The 20,845-nt window shown below is 43.6% G+C and overlaps 1 non-coding gene across 1 annotated transcript; it reads right to left on the bottom strand.

Annotated features, from left to right (window-relative positions):
- Positions 1-594: 594 nt before the first annotated feature.
- Positions 595-663, bottom strand: TRNAA-UGC (transfer RNA alanine (anticodon UGC)). The gene has a single exon. It is a non-coding gene; the product is annotated as a tRNA-Ala (tRNA).
- Positions 664-20,845: the final 20,182 nt, after the last annotated feature.

Here is a 20,845-nt window from a genome sequence, read left to right as displayed (position 1 = left end):
TACAGCACACTGGCTTCCTAGAGTACTATTGCTGTGGAGCAGCTATATAAATTACCGTATTTTTTGCTCTATAAGACTCACTTTTTCCCTCCTAAAAAGTAAGGGGAAATGTGTGTGCGTCTTATGGAGCGAATGCAGGCTGCGCAGCTATCCCAGAAGCCAGAACAGCAAGAGGGATTGCTGCTTTCACTGTGCAGCGATCCCTCTTGCTGTTCTGGCTTCTGAGATTCAGAATATTTTTTTTCTTGTTTTCCTCCTCCAAAAACTAGGTGCGTCTTGTGGTCTGGTGCGTCTTATAGAGCGAAAAATACGGGTAGGTAGGCCAATAAATATGGGGAAAGCAAAGAGAAGGATCTGAAATATTTTCCTTGAAGCTTGAATTTGTTTCATTCTGTCTTGTTTCATTTGTTGTAATGTTGTAATGTATTGTAAACCGTTTTGAGATTTAATGTTGTAATGTATTGTAAACCACTTTGAGATTTTTTCTTTACAATATAATGTGGTATAGAAATATTAATCATCGTCGTCATAGCATCTCTATGACTGGCAACAACTCACCAGGGTTTCAAAGATAGAGTCTCTTCCAGCCTTACCTGGAGATACCAGGGATTGAACCTGGGACCTTCTGCATGCAAAGCAGATGCTCTACCACTGAGCTATGGCCCTCCTCCAATAACTCCAGATATGGTAGATCCAAAACCTGCCTCTTTATTGTCAGTGAGCACCTAGGGGCAGACCTTGTAAGCACTTTCCCTCCAGTGTCCCAATGCCAAGCATTCAAGTCTGCAGTGCTTCACCTCCAGCGGCAACAACACTGCCTCACATTCAGAGACCTGGGCTTGTTTGCATAATAGTTTGATTGAGCTCCATCTTTTGCCCATTGACCTTTTTTTGACGTTTCCCTGCTTCTCATCCTACGGGGGCCCTTCAAGCGCTAAAGTGGCATCTTCGGCTGAGCAAATTTGGCAACGTGTCAAGCGGACTTATTTGGGGATGTATTTACACTTGTCAAGTCTAGTACTCTCCAGGCAATTGAGCTTACTTCCTGCCTACATAAAAATGATTTCATTAACAGGATCTGTTGGCTTATTACCCACGTGCTGTTGGTTCGCAAGGCGTGATTCAAAACCAACAACGGCCTGGCCACTAAAACAGACAACAAAACCATGGAAGGCATGCCAGAAAGGGCAGGGGTGTCTGATTTCTGTAGCATGACTCAGCTTTCCATTGGTGAGCTTGGCATCTCAAGCACGCAAACAGAGAGGAGGAGAACAGAGGGACTAGGACTAGGTGGAGCAGGTATTTATTTTATTGTTTATTTATTAGATTTATACAGTGCCCATCATAAGCTCGCAGGGTGGTTCACAGAACAAGAACAGGTAAACAATTAAAAATAAAGCAGCAAAACAATAACCCCCCCCCCCTTCCCACAGACACATTTAAATGCTGTAGAATATTAATCAGCCAAAGGCCTGGTTGAAGAGGATGTTTGAAGAGGAGCTCCGAGGGCCTTCTGGAGGTTCCCTCACTGCGAGATGTGAGGTTACAGGGAACCAGGCAGAGGAGGGCCTTCTCGGTAGTGGCGCCTGCCCTGTGGAACTCCCTCCCACCAGATGTCATGGAAATAAACAACTGTCTGACTTTTAGAAGACATCTGAAGGCAACCCTGTTTAGAGAAACTTTAATGTTTGATGTTTTATCATGTTTTTAATATTCTATTGGGAGGTGCACATCTTCTGGGGAAACACAGCCAGACAGGCGGGAAATAAATAAATAAATAAATAAATAATATTATTTTGCCTGCGGCCTAAAAATATATAATGAAGGCACCAGGCAAACTTCCCTGGGGAGAGCATTCCACAAATAGGGTGCCACTGCAGAGAAGTTTATGCACACAAACCTTCACCTTCCATCACTGAGCGAGTCCTTTCCTTACTGCTGCTCCTGATGTTTGTGTAGGGGTGGATGGTTCTATCAGTTTCAGTTATCTCAGTTTTTCATGACACTGAGCATCTGTTGCCCTCCTGTAAAGAAGTTCCAATCTGTTTTCCCCCTTCTTAAAGCATAGCACCCAGAACTAGACGTATTGCATCCATCTGAAGTCATGGATGGGAAACCTGGAGCCCTGCTGATATTGTTCGACGACAGCTCCCGTAATCCCTGACCATTGTCTATGCTGGCTGCAACTGATAGGAGTTTAAGGCCAACAACATCTGGAAGGCCACCAGCTCTGTATCCCAGCTATATAAGTACAAGTAATAAACAGAGCCTCCCTTATGACATTGTAAGATAAGAAACAGGGGAAATTGTGTTTGTGTTGCCAATTGCCACTGACAGCATATTCTTAGTCACAAGGGACGTGGCTCGATTTGGTCAACGGTGGGTTTTGTGAAAAATTCTTGGATTGCTTTCTCTCCACTTATCTTTTTATTTTATTTTAAGCTGAAACTAAGCAGAGGCAAAAACAATTGAGTAGGAGTAAATGAAATGAATCCAAAGTAACAATATGAAAGAAGTAATGAAATGAGCTCAGGTGAGCTGAACAGTTACAATCAAAGCAAAGTTCTCAGAGGAGCCTGAATGTTTGCAAGCCATTTTCATAGTCACTAATTTTCTTTCCCAAATGAGAAAGCTCTCCACTTTTCACATCTACATTAAGGCTCAAATGACACGTTGCATGTAGTGCTGTGTTTTCTTTCCTCCATGGCTCTTTAAAGCCAAAAAATAAAATAAAAATAGGCTGGGCAAGCTGTGAACTGCTGAAAACAGGTACATGAGGACAGCTTAACCCTTTCCCAAAAGGACTTAAGATGAGCCTGCTGTATCAGGCCAATGGCCCATCTAGTCCAGCATCCTGTTCTTGCAGCTGCAAGCTGGACAGAAGTGCAGCACCACTCTGCTCACTTACATATCTCTGTAACTGGTATTCAGAGGCATGGCACCTCCAACTGTGGATAGCAACGCGTAGCAGCCATTGCTAGTTTTGCCCTCCATGAATATCGTTACAGGCTAAGGTTGCTTTGGTCAGGTAACATGCATCACCACAATTATTTCTTCTGATACAATGGCCTGGGTTTAATAGACTTTCACATCTGGAGGATATGCCAAAGGAAGCAGGCATTGAAGAAGTGTCCATTCCTATAGGTAAAGGTAAAGGGACCCCTGACCATTAGATCCAGTCGTGGCTGACTCTGGGGTTGCGGCACTCATCTCGCTTTATTGGCCAAGGGAGCCGGCGTACAGCTTCCGGGTCATGTGGCCAGCATGACTAAGCCACTTCTGGCAAACCAGAGCAGCGCACGGAAATGCCGTTTACCTTCCCGCCGGAGCGGTACCTATTTATCTACTTGCACTGGCGTGTTTTCGAACTGCTAGATTGGCAGGAGCAGGGACTGAGCAACAGGAGCTCACCTGATCGTGGGGATTTGAACCGCCGACCTTCTGATCGGCAAGTCCTAGGCTCTGTGGTTTAACCCACAGCACTACCCATGTCCCTTTGTCCATTCCTATACTCAGCTCCATTTTCAGCCACCAGGTGGACCAAATCCCCAAACTATTTTTTGCAGTGCCCACATTCATTTTACATCAAACCCTCTGTGTTGGCATTGTACCTACAGCACAATGTATTCTACCTCTGCGCAAATATCTATTTTTCTCCTTTCATCTATATTGCATTAGAACCTTGAGGTCTATCGCTGGGGAAGAGCGAGAGAGTGCGGTGCGGTGTGGGGAGAGAGAAATACAATTTTCTTATTGCACGAAACATTTCATTCCCAGTTGCTGTATTAAATTTATTCCTATTTGAAGTGGTTTCTGCTGGTATAAATCATTTAAGTCTGCATGTTTGTTGCTGCTGTTGCTGTGGCAACTGTTTGGCTAATTGAATTCCAAAGCATCTCCCTTGATTTCCAAGCAATGATAAAGGGCATGCATGTTCCTTCACGACAGGAGTCAGGATCGAAAGAGAGAGGCTAGAGCTTTCAGGGGAAATAGCATGTCTCCAATCTCCCGCGTGACCTCTTAAAAATAACCAGTGACCTCTAGCGACCCATGAGGCCTTTCAAAGGTCTTCATACTCTTTCCCCTCGCCATCTCTTCTTTCTTGATCTCTCTTCCTGTTGGCCTCCTCCTTCGTACATCCAAACTACATCCACTGTTTCCTGATAGCAACTTTTCTCTTTCTCTTGAATGGGTGGCCTACTGACAGAGTTCCAGGTGACATTCATGAAGAACTTGCTTTTGAGGTTCTAGCATTTATCTTTCTCCTATCTTGCTTTTCCCCTATGTATCTGGTGTGCTGCCAAATGCAGCAGTTCTTTCCAAGAATATTAGGACAAATGGAATGAGGAGGTGGAAGGGGAACCAAGACGGTTTTATTAACAAACAAACAAACAAACAAACATACAAACATACAAAGCATAACACAAAACATACCCAACAGGGGCCACCCATTCTCGCCTTCAGCTGCCCAGAGCCCCAGGTAGAGCAGCAGGAGAAAGACCCCAACCGTCGATCTCCCAGCATCAGGTCCTTTGATCTGGGCAGAAGCTCACCAGGCCCCTCCCACCTATGGCTTTTATAGCCTGCCTTGATGTAATCAAATGCACCTGGCATTAAAGGTAAAGGTAAAGGGACCCCTGACCATTAGGTCCAGTCGTGGCCGACTCTGGGGTTGTGGCGCTCATCTAGCTTTATTGGCCGAGGGAGCCGGAGTACAGCTTCCGGGTCATGTGGCCAGCATGACTAAGCCACTTCTGGCGAACCAGAGCAGTGCACGGAAACGCTGTTTACCTTCCCGCCAGAGCGGTACCTATTTATCTACTTGCACTTTGACGTGCTTGTGAACTGCTAGGTTGGCAGGAGCAGGGACCGAGCAACGGGAGCTCACCCCATCGCAGGGATTCGAACTGCCAACCTTCTGATCGGCAAGTCCTAGGCTCTGTGGTTTAACCCACAGCGCCACCCGCGTCCCGGCTGAGTGTCTCCCACTACCTGCAGCCAGCATCCAGCCAACACTTGCAACACAGAAGAAACTCCCGACAGGTGTGTAAAACACAAGAATCCAACTGGGGATGTTAAAGAGAAAGGGACATGCCACCTAACTCCTCAGAATACAATTGTCTTCCACATTTCCACTACATCTGGCTTCTTTCATCATAAGCTTGTGCACAAGGTCTGGCTCTTTCAATCTGTTTACTTATTTTTACTTATAGCTTAAAGCAGGGATGGTGAAACTTTTCCAAAGAGCCTCATTTCCTAAACCTCAGTGTATACCAAGACCATGGAATGTGCTACGTACTGACCACTGCATGAGTCTGTCTGTTGCTGTTCTGAGGGGTTCTCAGAAACTGGAAATTTATGCTGGATTTATACTGTCTGCCTTTTGGTTTTGCTTTTCCCCATGTTCCTTGTTCTCTCACCCTGCTTGCACATAAGATCTGCAGCCCTAGTGTGCTCTTTGCCTTTTCCTGAATCAAAAATGCACCTCTGCTCTCGACAGAACAGTAGGATTTCATTCTTTTTACCTTGGTCCATTAGGTTGGTTCCTACACCCGAAAACACTAAAGGAGGATGCTAAGGAGGTTTGGCCTGGGAAATGACATGGCTGTGGAAGGGTTGTGACCTTCGGAGAATCTGAGGGCTGGACAGGGAGTCCTAAAAGGCCACATTTTGTCTGGAGGCTCCCCACCTCTTTCTTAAATGCTTACACCCATGCCTAAAAGAAAGAGATCAAGCAACTCAACAGGGAGAAGGATGGGGACAAAACTAGAATGAATTGGCTCCATCTCCTCCTATTGTTTGGGCTCCCTGCCTTCCACTCTATCAGTGAAAATAGGCACCAGTCCCCAGTGTTGAGACATGTGTGTCGGGTAACTAGGGCCCAGTCTTTATGTTTACAGCCAAGAGGAAGTGAACAAGCTGGTAGGTCACCTCCCTCTCAAGTGCCAAGTTCAGTGGGTGAGCCTGCCCTGATCCTGACTGCCGGCTGCATGTTACTTTCCTCCCACCCAGTTGGGCATATTTTTCAATGATGAGGGAGGCTAACCCAATTCACTGTCCCCCAAGCCTCAAAATTGTAAGTGTCTGAGCTGGTGAATTGTCAAAGAGGCACCTGTAGGACAGTCAGCCTAAAATGCCAAAATAAATTTATGTAGACAATGAATAAATGTAAGGTATTGGTTGTGTTTAGAATAGATTTATGAAAGATTTAGAAAACTTGTTGATTAGAATATTTGTGTGAAATTGTATAGGAAAAATACGGAATAACGGATACAATCTTGCTTAAAATGTATGTAGGAAGTGCAGTGTAAGCAATGGAAGTCAATCAATGAAATTTTATTATTATTTTCCTATTGAGATATTTGTAGAATAAATTTGGAAGAAATTCTTCCAACTTTTCTTCTTCTTCTTTTCTCTTTATTTTTTCTTCTTTTTTCTTTTCTTCTTCTTTTCTCTTTTGTTCCTTTTTTCATGTATATGTGCTTATTTGAAGTGTATATGTCTGTATGTATTTGCAGTGTTTTGCTTATATTTTGTAACAATTATGTTAAATAAAATTAAAATTAAAATTAATAATAACAATAACAAAATAAATTGGCTGGCTTTGTCTACTATGCACCTTGACTTGAGAGAGGTGGGAGGAGGCATACACTTTGGCTTCACTGCCTCAGGCAGCAAAATGTCTTGGGCCAGCCCTGTCACACATCCAATGGCCACACAATCTTAATGTCCCTGCTCCTTTAACTATAGCTTAACATAAAGGTAAAGGTAAAGGTACCCCTGCCCATACGGGCCAGTCGTGTCGGACACTAGGGTTGTGCAGTCATCTCACTTAAGAGGCCGGGAGCCAGCGCTGTCCAGAGACACTTCTGGGTCATGTGGCCAGAGTGACGAAGCTGCTCTGGCGAGCCAGCACCAGCGCACCACACGGAAACGCCGTTTACCTTCTCACTATAAAGCGGTACCTATTTATCTACTTGCACTTAGGGGTGCTTTCGAACTGCTAGGTGGCCAGGAGCTGGGACCGAAATACGGGAGCTCACCCTGCCGCAGGGATTCGAACCACCAACCATACGATCGACAAGTCCTAGGCACTGAGGTTTTACCCACAGCGCCACCCGCGTCCCATAGCTTAACAGAGAGAGCATCTATCACATGAAGCCCTTTGTGAAACAGAGATATAGCCTTAGAGAAAACATTACCTCCTAAGCTTCTGGGTCAGTGTGGTGTTCAAAGCACCTGGACAAAGCTAGCAAAAACAATCACATAAACAAACAACTCAACTGAGGAAGTAGCCTTAGCCATGTTGGTTGCATATAGTTATTTACTTGGTGCTGTGTTTATTTATTTGCTTGTGATGTCATAGGAAGCTGCTGTATACCAAGGCTGGATACCCACAATTCATCGGAGGCATTTGCTTTAAATGTGCTTTAGAAGTATGGTGTGTACTCATCCCAAGGAGGGTGAAACTCAATATTGTTTGATTGTTTTTTATTATTGTTCCCCTGCCCCCCTGCCGCTGCCCTGCATTTTTAGCTGTTCTTATTTTTATCTGTAAGCTGCCTTGAGTTGTTGTCAGGGAAAATAGTTGGGTATAATATAATAATATAATATAATATAATATAATATAATATAATATAATAATATAATATAATATAATAATGTAATATAATAGTCTACCCTGACTAGCAACAGCTCCAGGGTTTGAGACTGGGCACATTCTAGCCTGGAGATGCTGGGGATTGAACCTGGGTCCTTCAATCCCAGATGTTCCACCACCAAGCTACGGCCTTTCCCATGATCTATAGCATCATCATAAAAGCAGAGCATCCTTCCCCACATTCCTGATTGCAGCAAGCACGCCCATGAAAGAAAATTATCACCACTCTTATATTATTTTTATGACTAGTAAGCATACCTTGTTGAAATCTCTGGAACTTATAGGCTGATCTCATTAATGGTTTCAGTTTAACAAGTTTTATTGTTTCCCTATAATTTCATTAAAGCTTCTTTTTTGGATGGCAATGATTTATCTCTCCAAACCACCCCAAACACCAACTGCATTTCAAGGGATACAGTAAAATCTCTTGGTGCCCTATGGTTGCAACATGTTTAATAACAACGAGAAGAAGGATCCAAGGTTAGGTTATTGGAACTAGTAATTACTTGGGCTTAATTAACTGGCTAGCAGTAATGACAAAGATCTTCAGCCTGTTCCCCTCCTAGACCCTTTGGGGTTGCATTTACCCAAATATAACATGCATTTGGCCTCATCTCATACTCTGGTCTCATGGGGTCACCAGTGCATAAGGCATTATTGCTAGACCACCATCTCTGTCCCTCTGCCTCCACGGATGGAATAGAAGGCTGACTTCTGAAGGCTAATCAGTAAAGGGATTTATGGAGCTTGAAAAGGTTATCAAATGCTTCACCATCTGAGATTTCAATGACAGACATCCAGCTCAGAATATAATATAATAGCAAGGTCAACAAAACAACCCAAGTATGTCAGCGCTTCTTTGCATGGTAGTGTGTACATTGCAACAGTATGTGGCTGCAGGAACTTCATGTGCCTCAGCTAGGTAATCAGCTGAGTTACAGGAACCTTATATGACCCAAGAACATTGGGTGCCTCATGCAGCTGACCTAGGAACATCATGTACATCAGTGGGTTAATGGGAGCGTCATCTGGAAACAGAGAGGGACCTTTTACAGTGCCTGGCTCTGAGTCTTTGAAATTCCCTTTTGGGATAAGAGATGACCAATGTCACATCTTCTGGATGACATTGGACTACAACTCTCCTCAGCCCCAGCTAGCAAGGCATGTTGAGCATTATAATCCAACCACTTTTGGAGGTAACCACTTTGACTCCTCCTGTGCCTGGCTTGCGTGCCTCTCCAGAAAGCAATGTTTTGCTTCTAAAAACTTTGATATCCTGCAGGAGTTTGACATGATGTGCTCTTGATTTGGCAAATGAATTCATTATATATGAATATGCAGTGTCTATTAAAAGAGTTTTCCTAACTTTCAAAGAAGGTTGGAATATAAACATTTTCAAATAAGTATACACAATGAATGAATCATTGGTTCAGAGACATGGGGTTATCTTGAAGGCTTCCTTGCTTTCTCTTCTTATGCACAGGTCTCAAGCTTCATCTTGCTGCCACAGACCTGGAGTCCTTTATTAGTTGCCCTCTTCCAGCTGCACAGAATTTGGAGCAGTAAATTAGGTACTGCACTAACGATAGCATAGGAAAACCACCGAATGCTCCTTAGAGCGATGCAATGCATAACAGCAGCCTTGTTATTTAAGGCTTAGTACTTATCATCATCAGAGTTACCTTCAGCACCCCACAGGGGACCAGCTCCTTCCTCTTTGAAGTACTGAAGCCCTGAGGATATGCAGCATAAAGGAGAACACTGAAACCTCCCACTGAGTGATCAGGTAGATAGGATAGGATTTCCAAACCAATGGCCCACAGTCTCTCCGGGAGTTCATTGCCTACCCTTGTTCTGTCTTTCCTGTCCCTGTGCAAGGCTCATCACATTCGAAATCACAGCAACCCTCTGCTGCTATTAGTAACAGTTCAGACTCTGGGAAAGAGCTTCAAAAGAAGCACTCCTTGGCTCTCGTTCTTGAAACAGATATAAATCAAAAGTTACAAGGAATTACTTCATCCAAACACATTCATCTTTCTCACAGCAAATCAAGTGCTCCTCTAGCGGCTGGAGAAGGGAGTTCAGATCAAAGTGAAAAACTAAGGTGAGGAACTGCAGTGGGAGGTGGAGAACTTCCACTTAAGCCCAAAATTCTGTCCCCACATCAATTGCTCCTCTTCCCCCTCTCTGAAAAAATGCAGAAATATGTGATGACATAATTCAGTGATGCATTTCTTTGCCATCGTTCCACATCATTCTGCTGTTGCTAAGGGAACAACCAAATATGAGAATGTGATAACACTGGTAAGTATCCTTACACTTTCGTGTGGGGAGGGGAATGTGAAAGACATGACATATTGATGCTGCTTTTGGTGTAAGTCCCTTGTCAACAACAACATGCAGTCCCACCCTTAACAAAATGACATGTTATTACAGCAGCTTCATATCTGACATTTTTCCTACAGCAAATTATGACAACAGTGTGTAAATCTGCATAGTGTTAGATGAGAAGGTCATTTTTTTCCTGTTGCATGTAGGGTAAGACTAGACCCAAAGTATGTGATGCTAAATGTTTGATGATTGGGAAGGGCAATTGCAATGTGATGGAGTGATTTTAGTGGTGAGGGATCTTCTATATTGTTTTCTAGGAATTGTTGTCTTCCTAAGTGAAACGAGCAAACAAACAAAAATCACTTCACTCCTGAAAATCAACAAAATAAGCTAACCCTCATTTGCTGCTTGGAAATGTAGTGTAGAAGGGGGGTGGTTCTTTACAGAAAACCCTGGACACCAGCCCTGCCTCCTACACACTTAAAGGCACCATTTCCTAGTGTTGTATTCGCCCAAGCAGAGCTGATGGATGAGAAGCAAACATTCGGCTAAATACCCCCATCTACTCTGTGGTCTGAAGGTGTCACTGCCATTTCTACTGCTGAATATATAGCTCATTTGGATACTTATTTGGACATATGGACTTCCTATATCACTTGAGATGTTTAAGTCAGGAGTGATGGATTATTCTTACTGCTGAGGCCAGTTGACGGTGTTCCTTTCTTTTTTCCCCTGCTGCAAAAATAAAATGTGAAATACTTTTTTTAAAGTAAAAGCAGACAAAGAGAAGGCCACAATGCTGATGGTTTGTTTTTGTACTTTATTTGAGAAGAGGGGTCTACATAAACTATGTCAGGAGGATACAGCTCTACACACAGGTTTTATCAATCAATAAATGGCGTCGTTAAACATAACACTGAGGATATGATACTATGAGAAGACAGAAGACACATGACCGAGAATTATTTACAGCTCAAACATACAATATATTTATACTTGAGAGAGAGATGTGCATTTGTGGATGTACACATAAACACGAGGGTCTAAGGATGTACATTTTTGACCGTGTACAAACACACATATGTAAAAAAAGGCTTCTTTTAAATGAAAGTCAAGGAATGAGCTTGCCATCTCATGGCAGCAGTTTCCAGGGAGACGTTTTCATTTGGTGGTAGCGGCAGTGACTTTGGGCTTCCGCCCTCCAAGGTCACGTCACCTACTGCTCATCCCCTCCGTTCTGTACAATGCATTTACTTAGCAGTGGGCTATGGGTGCGGTGGGTAAGGAGCATGGATGGGATCACAAAGAAGGAGCATGACATGCCGATGGGATAAGTGACCTTTGGTGATTCCATTAAGTCATCCTTTATATTAAACATAAATTATCAATACTTTAAAAAATAATTTTTCTCTATCGTTCCAAGGTTTTTTGTGGGGGAAGAGCCAGGGAACAGGGGCAAAAGGGAGAAATATAATCCATCTTTGAAAATATATTTTTTTATGAATTGGAATATATGTTGTTTCCCACCCCCCACCCCCGAGAAAAGAGTCTTATCCGAGACAAGTTAATAATATAACTGACTTTTCTCCACCCATATTAACAAAGGCCTCTGTCTAAATTGAGCATGAAGGATTTAGCTACTCTCTTGGCTAGAATCCAGGTACTCACTCAGCCCAGGCAGTTGACTGTTTATGAAATGGTACATTCCCCACAGTGTGCATGTAACCACTTGGGAAATTGGTCACTGGGATTGTCACGACAACTGGCGAGAAAATTTAGGAACGTGGAAAGTTGACTTACATGAGTCAGACTATTGGTAAGCGTCATAACTCTGTGGCTAGAACATCTGCTTTACATACAGAAAATTCCAGGTTCAATCTTTGGCATCTCCAGGTAGGACTGGGAATGTCCCATGTCTGGAATCTTGCAGCATTGCTGGCAGTCAATGTGGACAGTGCTGACCTAGATGCACCAATGGTCTGACTTGATGGTCTTTTCATGCTACCATTGGTCCACCTAGCTCAGGGATGAGGAGTCTGTAATTCTCCCGATATTGTTGGACTACAGCTCTCATGATCCCTGACCACTGAATCTCCTGAATGGGGCTGATGGAGTTGGGAGTCCAATAATATCTGGATGGCCACAAGTTCCCCAGACCTGAAGCAAATCACGATGGTCTATCCTAGCCAACAGCAACTCTGCAGGATTTCAGGCAGGGGTATGTCCCAGCTCTACCTAGTGATGCCAAGGAGTGAACCTAGGACCTTTTGCATGCAAAGCATGTACTCTACCACCTGGCTATAACCATCTTACCATTCTTCTTTACTTGATAGGAAAACTAGGAAGGACCCTGGAAGGGCAAATTTCTCCTTACCCTTTGGTAGGATGATGGGTTTACAAAGTGGTCACACATGCACCGTGGTAAGTTAACCAGTTCATAAATAGATGAGGGCAGTCATCCACCCTCAAACAAATAGCAAGCCACAATGAGACAGAAATAAAGGTGTGTTGTGTAAGCTAGGGGTGTGGAAACTTGTGACCTTGCAGTTGTTGCTGTAGTTAGACTCCAATGTCCAACATTTCTGACCACTTGCCATACGGCCTGGGGCTGGTAGGAGTTGTAGTCCAGCAACATCTTTTAGGCCACATGTTGGCTTCCACCAGCATATAGGAAATATTGTGGAGGAAGTCCAGGAAGAGTTACAGCAGATGTGGGTTTGAAAGAGAATCCAAATGAAGGGGACTTGCACAGCTCAGTGCAAAACGATATGTGGTGCCCTCCAGATGTTGTTGGACTACAACTCCTATCATCTCTGTCCATTGGTCATGCTTGCTGAGGCTGATAGAGTTGTGGTTCAGCAATGCCTGAAGGACACCACATTGGTTATGTCTGATATAGATTAATTGAATGGTCTTTCTGGAATAGACATTTCCTCTTTGATTGTATACACGAAGATAAAGATGAAAGCTTGTTACAGTTCCAGCCAATTGTTCCCTTTTGGGGGGTGGATGTGCTGCATTCTCCCCAAAGTATCTTGTGCAGCAGGTCTAGGGGTATAACATAAAGTGCAGTCGGCGAGGTCGCAAAGCCAGGTGCAACAATGGTCTGTGATCTTTCATAACAAATGGACAGGATGCAAACCAGTCACGATGGTAAGTTCTTACTCCTCGTTTCATGCAATACAGAGAGTTATGCTCTTTCTTAACATCCCAGCTGAAATCAATGGGATTTTAAAGTGTTTAATGAGGCCAAATTACATTCACTGATGCCCCAACCAAGAGTCATCCTACATAAGTGGGAACTCAGACTAGTTGTTGACATCGATGGGACTATATGCAATGGATGTGTTTCAGTGGTTTCAGTAGGACTTCAGCACCATCTTTTTGAAATATTGGGTCCACCACTGCATTTCTAGATAATTTCATATACTGGAGACATTCTATAGAATGGCCCAACTATCTGGGCCCATTCCCATCTTTATAATAGACATCCTATGGCAAAAGCAATGGGTATATTTCTCTTCTCTCCCTCCACCTTTCTCTGTATCCCTTCACACTGATATGACTGCCTATGAGAAGGGGAAAGGAGGGTTTCCCTCCCCCTCCCCCACACAACATCCATTATATATTTATCTGATTGCTATCACCTCTTAAGATATCATAACCAAGGTCAATGGTGTTTTTTGGTCTAAGCTCAGATATAGCTGGGTGCCATTTTGAATCAAGCTGGTGGACTGAACCTTTCAAAACTGTGCTGATTTAACCAAAGTTTGCATGATGGTTCCTGAGACCAAGGAACATGTTTTCATCTCTGTCTGGATACAGTTGAATATCAGTTTGAATCAGGATGACAGACCAAACCTTTCAAAATTGCTCTGATTTCAACTACTGATTTAAAAGTTGCACTGATATTTCTGTTTCTTAGAATTCCTGAGCAACACAGAGCATAAGGCTGATATTTTTCTACAGAAGGCAGCTCAACTTTCCATTGCATGCTAGTGACCCAGAAGCAGAACATAGGATGGGGCTTTACAAATAGAGAGGTGGAGTTATGAAGATAGGAGAAGACTCAGTCCTCAATGTCTATGTATCATCAGTTCAGGGGTATACTTTAACTCTTAATTCATTGATGCATCCTCCAATAGCTCCCTCCCAATAAAAGTTAAGGCTGAACCAAGAATGACTACCAAATATCCTGCCCTATTAGGGGCTATTTTTGTGATTTTTAGCCCAGGGGAGGAGTGTACCATCCAACTTTTCACCAATGAAAATAGGGACATCCTATTCCATAATAGGAAGGCTTGCAACATATATAAAAACATAATAAAACATCAAACATTTCAGAACTTCCCCAGATGGGAATGCCTTTAGATGGCTCAGGAGTCAATAACTCCACACCTTCCAACATTTCTCCATTGAAAATAGGGAAAAGTGGACATTCTGGGACTAAATCAGAAACTGGGATGGCTTCTGTAAATCCAGGACTGTCCCTGGAAAATAGGGACACTTGGAGGGTCTGGTACTTTTGTGGCGGCAGCAGCAGCATATTCAAAACAACACCATCACTACATGCACACCCAAAAACCCTTTTAGATAGATGATTGCAACAGAAGCCGCCTGGGGCTCATCATCAGAGCACAGGTAGCCTACATACAAACACACACTGGGTGTCCCCTTTACTTTCTCCAGCATTAATGTGTAGTTGCCATTCACTTCTGTGGGGTAATGTGAATCTTGCCCTGGTACAGTGTATTCTGTGGAGACATACGCTTAGAGGTCCTTTGCACAGAATACATTAGGTGTCCTTGCAATGTCCAAATCCCCCCTTTGGACGCACAAAACCTATCACCGCAATGGGCATTTTGCTAGTGGTGCATAAAGCTTAATTCCATTTCCAACCATGCAGCTTTCTGGTGTAGCACCCCCACACCCACTCTTTAGCTTTACTTTGGGCCAGACTGCTGATATACGTGGTTTTCTCTCCAGTCAATGAGGAACTGAAGTGTAGATTGTTTCATCTCTAGAGCTACTGTTCTACTTTCTAATATGGGAAAGAAGCAACCCAGAAACCCCAAGCATATTAAATAGATACATATATAGTACTAATGCTTCCCCCCACACCACACCACACAACACAGAGTGCAATAAAATTGGAACATGTTTAATATAGAAATTCAAAAGGGAGGCACAGCTGTCATACCTAAGCATCATTTTCCCCAAATGCCCAGTCATCAACCAGGGAGATGGACAGTCCTGCCAGCATGGAAACCTTCTGAGCACAGCAGGGAGAGCAATCAATGCCCAGTAGGAACTAAATCAATGTGTGTAATTTACACTGCTAGAAATACTTCAACTTTTTTTTTTGCCTCCCCCTCCAGAAATAAGATATGTAAAATAGCACTTATACAAGGCCTGCTCATGCAAGAAATTACGTTCACTTTAACAGGAATTTTGAAAAGAGGCTTTTCTCCAGGGGGAAACAACATCACACTTTCATGATGTTATGATGTGGGTTTTTCCACTTTTTTAAAATGCAAAAGGAATCACTCAAAGATGTGTCAGTGCTACCAGGGAACAGAAAACACAATGAGATGATGTAGGAATGGATAACAGCCCATGAGTGGCCGAAGAACTCCACTTTGTTGGAAAATGTACCGAGCTCTGGAGATGTTTCAAATATGCATCCAGCAATAGGAACACAGGAAGCTGCCTGCTGAACCAGACCACTAGTCTAGGGGTGGCCACCTCTCAAGAGACTGCGATCTACTTTCAGAATTAAAAACTGGCAGTAATCTATCCCAGTTTTGGGGGGGTTCAGCTCAAAGTTGTTGAACTTTTTTAGGGAGGAGAACAGCCCCTTTTTTAGTGGTTAAAAAAAGCTTTTTTGGGGGGACTTCTGTTTTTTGGGGGGTTAAAGGCAAGGGTCGAAGGGGTAAAGTCACTCACAAAAAGATCGCTATAGATGAAAACAGCAGCACAGAGAAAGCTCCGTCTTCCCTTCCAGAGATCAAACAACAATGGAGAGCAGGACGAGGGGGCGGGGCAGGAATCAGTTTTAGTGATGCTAAGGAAAGGGAGCCAGAGATCTACCAGTAGATCGTGATGACCTGTTGGACATCCCTGCACTAGCCCATTTGCCTCTGTACTGTCAACACTGACTGGCAATGGCTATTCAGGGGACATTCCCAGCCATATCTGGAGATGCTGGGGACTGAACTGATGGCCTTCTATGTGCAAAATTGATACACTACCCACTGAGATGCAGCCTCTCCCCAAAGGTTTCCCTCATCCTGCAAAGGAGAGGCAGGACCCATGATGTATCATGACATCCAGTCCTTCAAGGAGAGGGTCCACAGCTTTCACATCATCAAACATTCATTCCCATTTGCCTCTTTCCAATAGCCCTTCATCTCTAACAAGTTTTCATGAGTTTCACAGATACTTGGGGCCTAAATGCACATGGCTTTAATGATGTGATTAGCAACTGCATTGTGGGTTTTTTAACCATTAAATACTGAGCACCGAGGGTGAGGTTATTTTCTGCATGCAGCATGCTGATATAGCAGGTATAACCCCAGCTGTGACCTTGATAAAAGTTCCCCTCCTTTTGCATGGCAGTCAGGGAAGACTCCTATTGGCACCAGGGAAATGTTTTTATCCATTGTTGACTGCCACACTGGGTTGGGGGGGATTTCTTTTATTTATCAAAATCATAGTGGAGGGGGAAAGAAAGGCTTAAATGTGTCCCTCCCTGCCATTCACAATCGGGGCAGCATGCCTGATATTTAATTGTTGTTGTAACCCACAATGTAATTGCTAATCATTTCATTAACACAATGTGTAGTTATTAGGCTTTTGGCCAGCCAGAAGGCTCCTTCTAATTTCCCAGGCATTTCTTATCATAAATCCCTCTTCCTGCACCCTATACTCCACTGAAAATATAAGAACTCACCCTGCCAAGTCACTTCATTGTTTTTAGGAAATATTTGTGCTTTTGAAATCGCAGCAACTTACAATAGTTCAATATTTAAATAAGCAAAAAGAACAAAAACGAAGGTCCTGATGCCAAGAGCCCACAGCTTCACCATCTCTTGATCACTAGCAAAACCAAAGCAATGCTCAAATGGCAGTTGGAGAGGCGGGTGATTAATCAATGGAATGGCATCCATCCACACACAGAGAGAGACTCTGCTTTCATGTCCCAAAGACCCTTTGCAATTTGGTGGTGGCAGTTTAATTTAATGAACTGATCAATTATTGGCCTCTTCCTCCTTGTGGAGCATCTTCTCAGGGCTTGGCAAGTCCATCCTGGAGGGCTTGTGTGGGAATGAGGCAGAGGTTCCTCCCTCTCATCCACTCATGAGACTGAACATCTGGTGAGTGGACAGTGGGATGATCTTGATACTAAGATGTGCAAAGAGGTTGGAACTTTAGCATCATGTGTGTGAGAGTGCATTATAAAAATAACAAGTAGGGCCACTGGTCCATCTAACTCCAAATCATATACAAACGAAGCAGCAGCAACTCTCTGGGTTCTCTCCCAGCCCTACCTGGGGATGCTGGGAATTGAACTCAGGACCTTCTGAATGCAACACAGAAGCTCTACCACCAAGCTACAGCCCTTCTCTGGCTTTACTGGTTATTCAGTCCCAAGTGGTCAAATTGCAGGAAGACATACTAGGCATGGAAGTTGTTGCATTCTGTTTCCTTGCCATCTATCTGCTTATTTTCTTGTTTGAACACTAGTTCTACAAAGCAGATTCTAGCCATCTTCAGGCATTCTCCATGAAGTGGCACAGCTAGTACAAAAGTGCCACCTCCCCATAATCCCTGTTGCCTTCTAATTCATGGAAGGTGAACTTCAGCAGTAGGAAACCCTTGTGGATCTGTGGAGTCACCCTCCACATTTTAGAAACCATCTCACTCAGCATTGTCTACACTGACTGGCACTGGCTGCCCATGGTTCCAGACAGTAGACATTCCCAGTCCAAGTTGGAGATTCTTGAGATTGAATCTGGGACCATCTGGATTTGAAGGAGATGATGTGCCACTGAGCTGCTGCCCTTTTCCTTGAGCCAGAAGGCAGCAAGAAGGGTGCTTTGTGTGCATGCATGAAAGATAGCTAATCTCTGCTGCCCCTCCCATGTTTTTAATTAAACAGAACACATGAAAAGTGATGCTCTGGTCACTATTTATGTTCAGGCCTAAGCTTATCCTATCCTATTCTATTCATTTTTTAAAAACCCTCAATTCCTCCCAATAACAGGGTATAGATTCACATTTGCATACCTAAAATGAGAGGAAGGATTAGGGTATCCAGCCTTATGTAAATGCATCCTCTTCATTACTTCCCATGAGGACATGCAAGTAGCTTGCTTATCCCTCAGGGTGATGGACTCCAGTGCGAGACCGCAGGAGCCGTTTTTGACCACTGAAATAATAATTTCAGCAATGCCAGCCAGTCTTCATCATTTTAACTAGCTAGTTCTTGCTTCATTTAACACTGAAACTATATTCCTAGGGATACAAACACAAGGGAGCCTTGAAAATTGTATCTTACAAGAGGTTTACCAGAGTTATAGAGTAAAATTGCAGGTTACATGGAAAAATAAAGCAGGGATATGTTTCAGAGGGAAACTCGTGCTGATTTAAAGGCATTCTGCCCACAGTATTGGGCTTGGGTAAGTCTCAAAACTGAGCCTTGGCAAGTGGTTGTTCCTCGGTTTAAGCTTCTGCTATTTAAAGGTGTGGCTGATACCAATTTATCTTGTAGGAATAGTTGTATTTGGTGCACAAGCTAATGAAGGAAAAACACTTTGTGGATTAAAAGTTTGGCAGGGAGGACCAAGGCAAAGGGAAACACAAGTCCACTCTCCCGTCATCTTCTCTGACCCCTTCCTCACACTCAGCTTCCCCTTGGGGCAGAATGGGAAACATTTTCCAAGCTAAGAGCCACATTTGATCATGGACGACTTTCTCTGGGCAGGGGGTAAAAGTGGGCAGAGCACTGGATGTGATCCTATTGACTGCATTCCAGCCACATGAAACTCAAAGGGCTCTACACATCCTTACAACTCTCCAGGCAAGCAAGGGGCATTGTCACAGTTCAAGCACACATTCCAGACAGAGAGAAACACTTAAGGAGGGCACAGGGCAGGGTTGATGAAGGTGTCCCCTGGAGAGAGGGGTGTGGGTTGGCAAGTGAGAGTCCCAAGGGTCAGATAGAGGGGACCCTGGGACCTATGTTTGCTTAATCACATCTCTGCCCCATACAGAAATAAATAGGAGGTATGGGGATCTCATTTTAGTTTCATAATGGGATGGACACTTAACTATCCCATACCACCACATGACACCTTAATTTCCACCCTCCAAACTAGTCCCAATACTGGAAGTGAGCATAATTAAGAGCCGGGAGTCTGGGGCAATAGATTGCAGAAAGTTAAAGCTGGGGAGAAGTAGAGACGTCACCTTGACAACAAAGGTCCGTATAGTTAAAGCCATGGTTTTCCCAGTAGTGATGTATGGAAGTGAGAGCTGGACCATAAAGAAGGCTGATCGCCGAAGAATTGATGCTTTTGAATTATGGTGCTGGAGAAGACTCTTGAGAGTCCCATGGACTGCAAGAAGATCAAACGCATCCATTCTTAAGGAAATCAGCCCTGAGTGCTCACTGGAAGGACAGATCGTGAAGCTGAGGCTCCAGTACTTTGGCCACCTCATGAGAAGAGAAGACTCCCTGGAGAAGACACTGATGCTGGGAAAGATGGAGGGCACAAGGAGAAGGGGGCGACAGAGGACGAGATGGTTGGATAGTGTTTTCGAGGTTACCAGCATGAGTTTGACCAAACTGTGGGAGGTAGTGGAGGACTAAACGACTAAACAACAACAACAAAAGCTAGGGAGAGGCATTTCCCATTTTTCATGGGAGGAGGGCAGACATTAATGAAAGGTGGCATATCTAATTTGGCCCTGAGCAGTCCACTATGTGAGAGCCTCAGTGCAACAGATTGGTCTGCAGTATCTTTAGCAATTGTTTTGCACCCAGGCTATCCAACCTGGTGCCTTCCACCTTCCATCAGCCCTACCCACCATGGTCAGCGGTCAGAGTTTATGGGAGTTGTATTGCAGCAGCATCTGGACAGCACCACGTTGCCTACTTCTGATTTACATGCTTTCTCCTTGACTAGCTTGCATTGAGAACTAGCTTGCTGCTGTCTCAGGCTTTTGTGAAAGTCTTTCACTGCTATTCCTTGAACTATGTAAATTTCAGTATCTATTTACCAGTCACCCTGGTGGAGCTGGGTCCCACCAGGGTCCTAATACCCAACAGTTCCCATCCTTATTTTTCCCTCCACAAAAACAATATATAAAGTTACCACCAGAACAATAACAACTATATTTATGCATGGTTTGAATTTTGTTTCTCATGAATCTTATTTTTAGATAGGCATGCAGTCAAAAGCTATAGAAATTGTTTTAGTCACTGATTAGTCAGGAAATGCAAGCATATCTGTTTTAAATCACAGTTGTATCCATCACTGTATTAAAACTTCCTAGCCAATTGTCCCTAGTGTCCAGCTTTCAGTGTGAAATGATGAATAAGTAAGTCACTCCCAAAATGTATGGAGCACCCTGTTCAACTGGACCATTTGGATGATTTGGACTTTCTTGCTTTCATTTGTGTGTGTGTGCAGAACGGATCTAGCGCACATAACCCTGGTTTTCAAAAGCAAGCAAAGGTTAAATAAGAGTGAAAGAGTGTCACACAATGAACCACCTAAAGAAATCATACACATCTGGGCGGGCAGCCACCAGTGCTTACAACAATTAAGAGCCTTTGCAAAGGAAATA

The sequence above is a fragment of the Podarcis raffonei genome, chromosome 14 (assembly GCF_027172205.1).
Source record: "Podarcis raffonei isolate rPodRaf1 chromosome 14, rPodRaf1.pri, whole genome shotgun sequence".
In the NCBI taxonomy this organism is placed as follows: domain Eukaryota; kingdom Metazoa; phylum Chordata; class Lepidosauria; order Squamata; family Lacertidae; genus Podarcis; species Podarcis raffonei.
The sequence above is the reverse complement of the archived record's forward strand: the minus strand, read 5'-3'. Positions and strand labels throughout refer to the sequence as shown.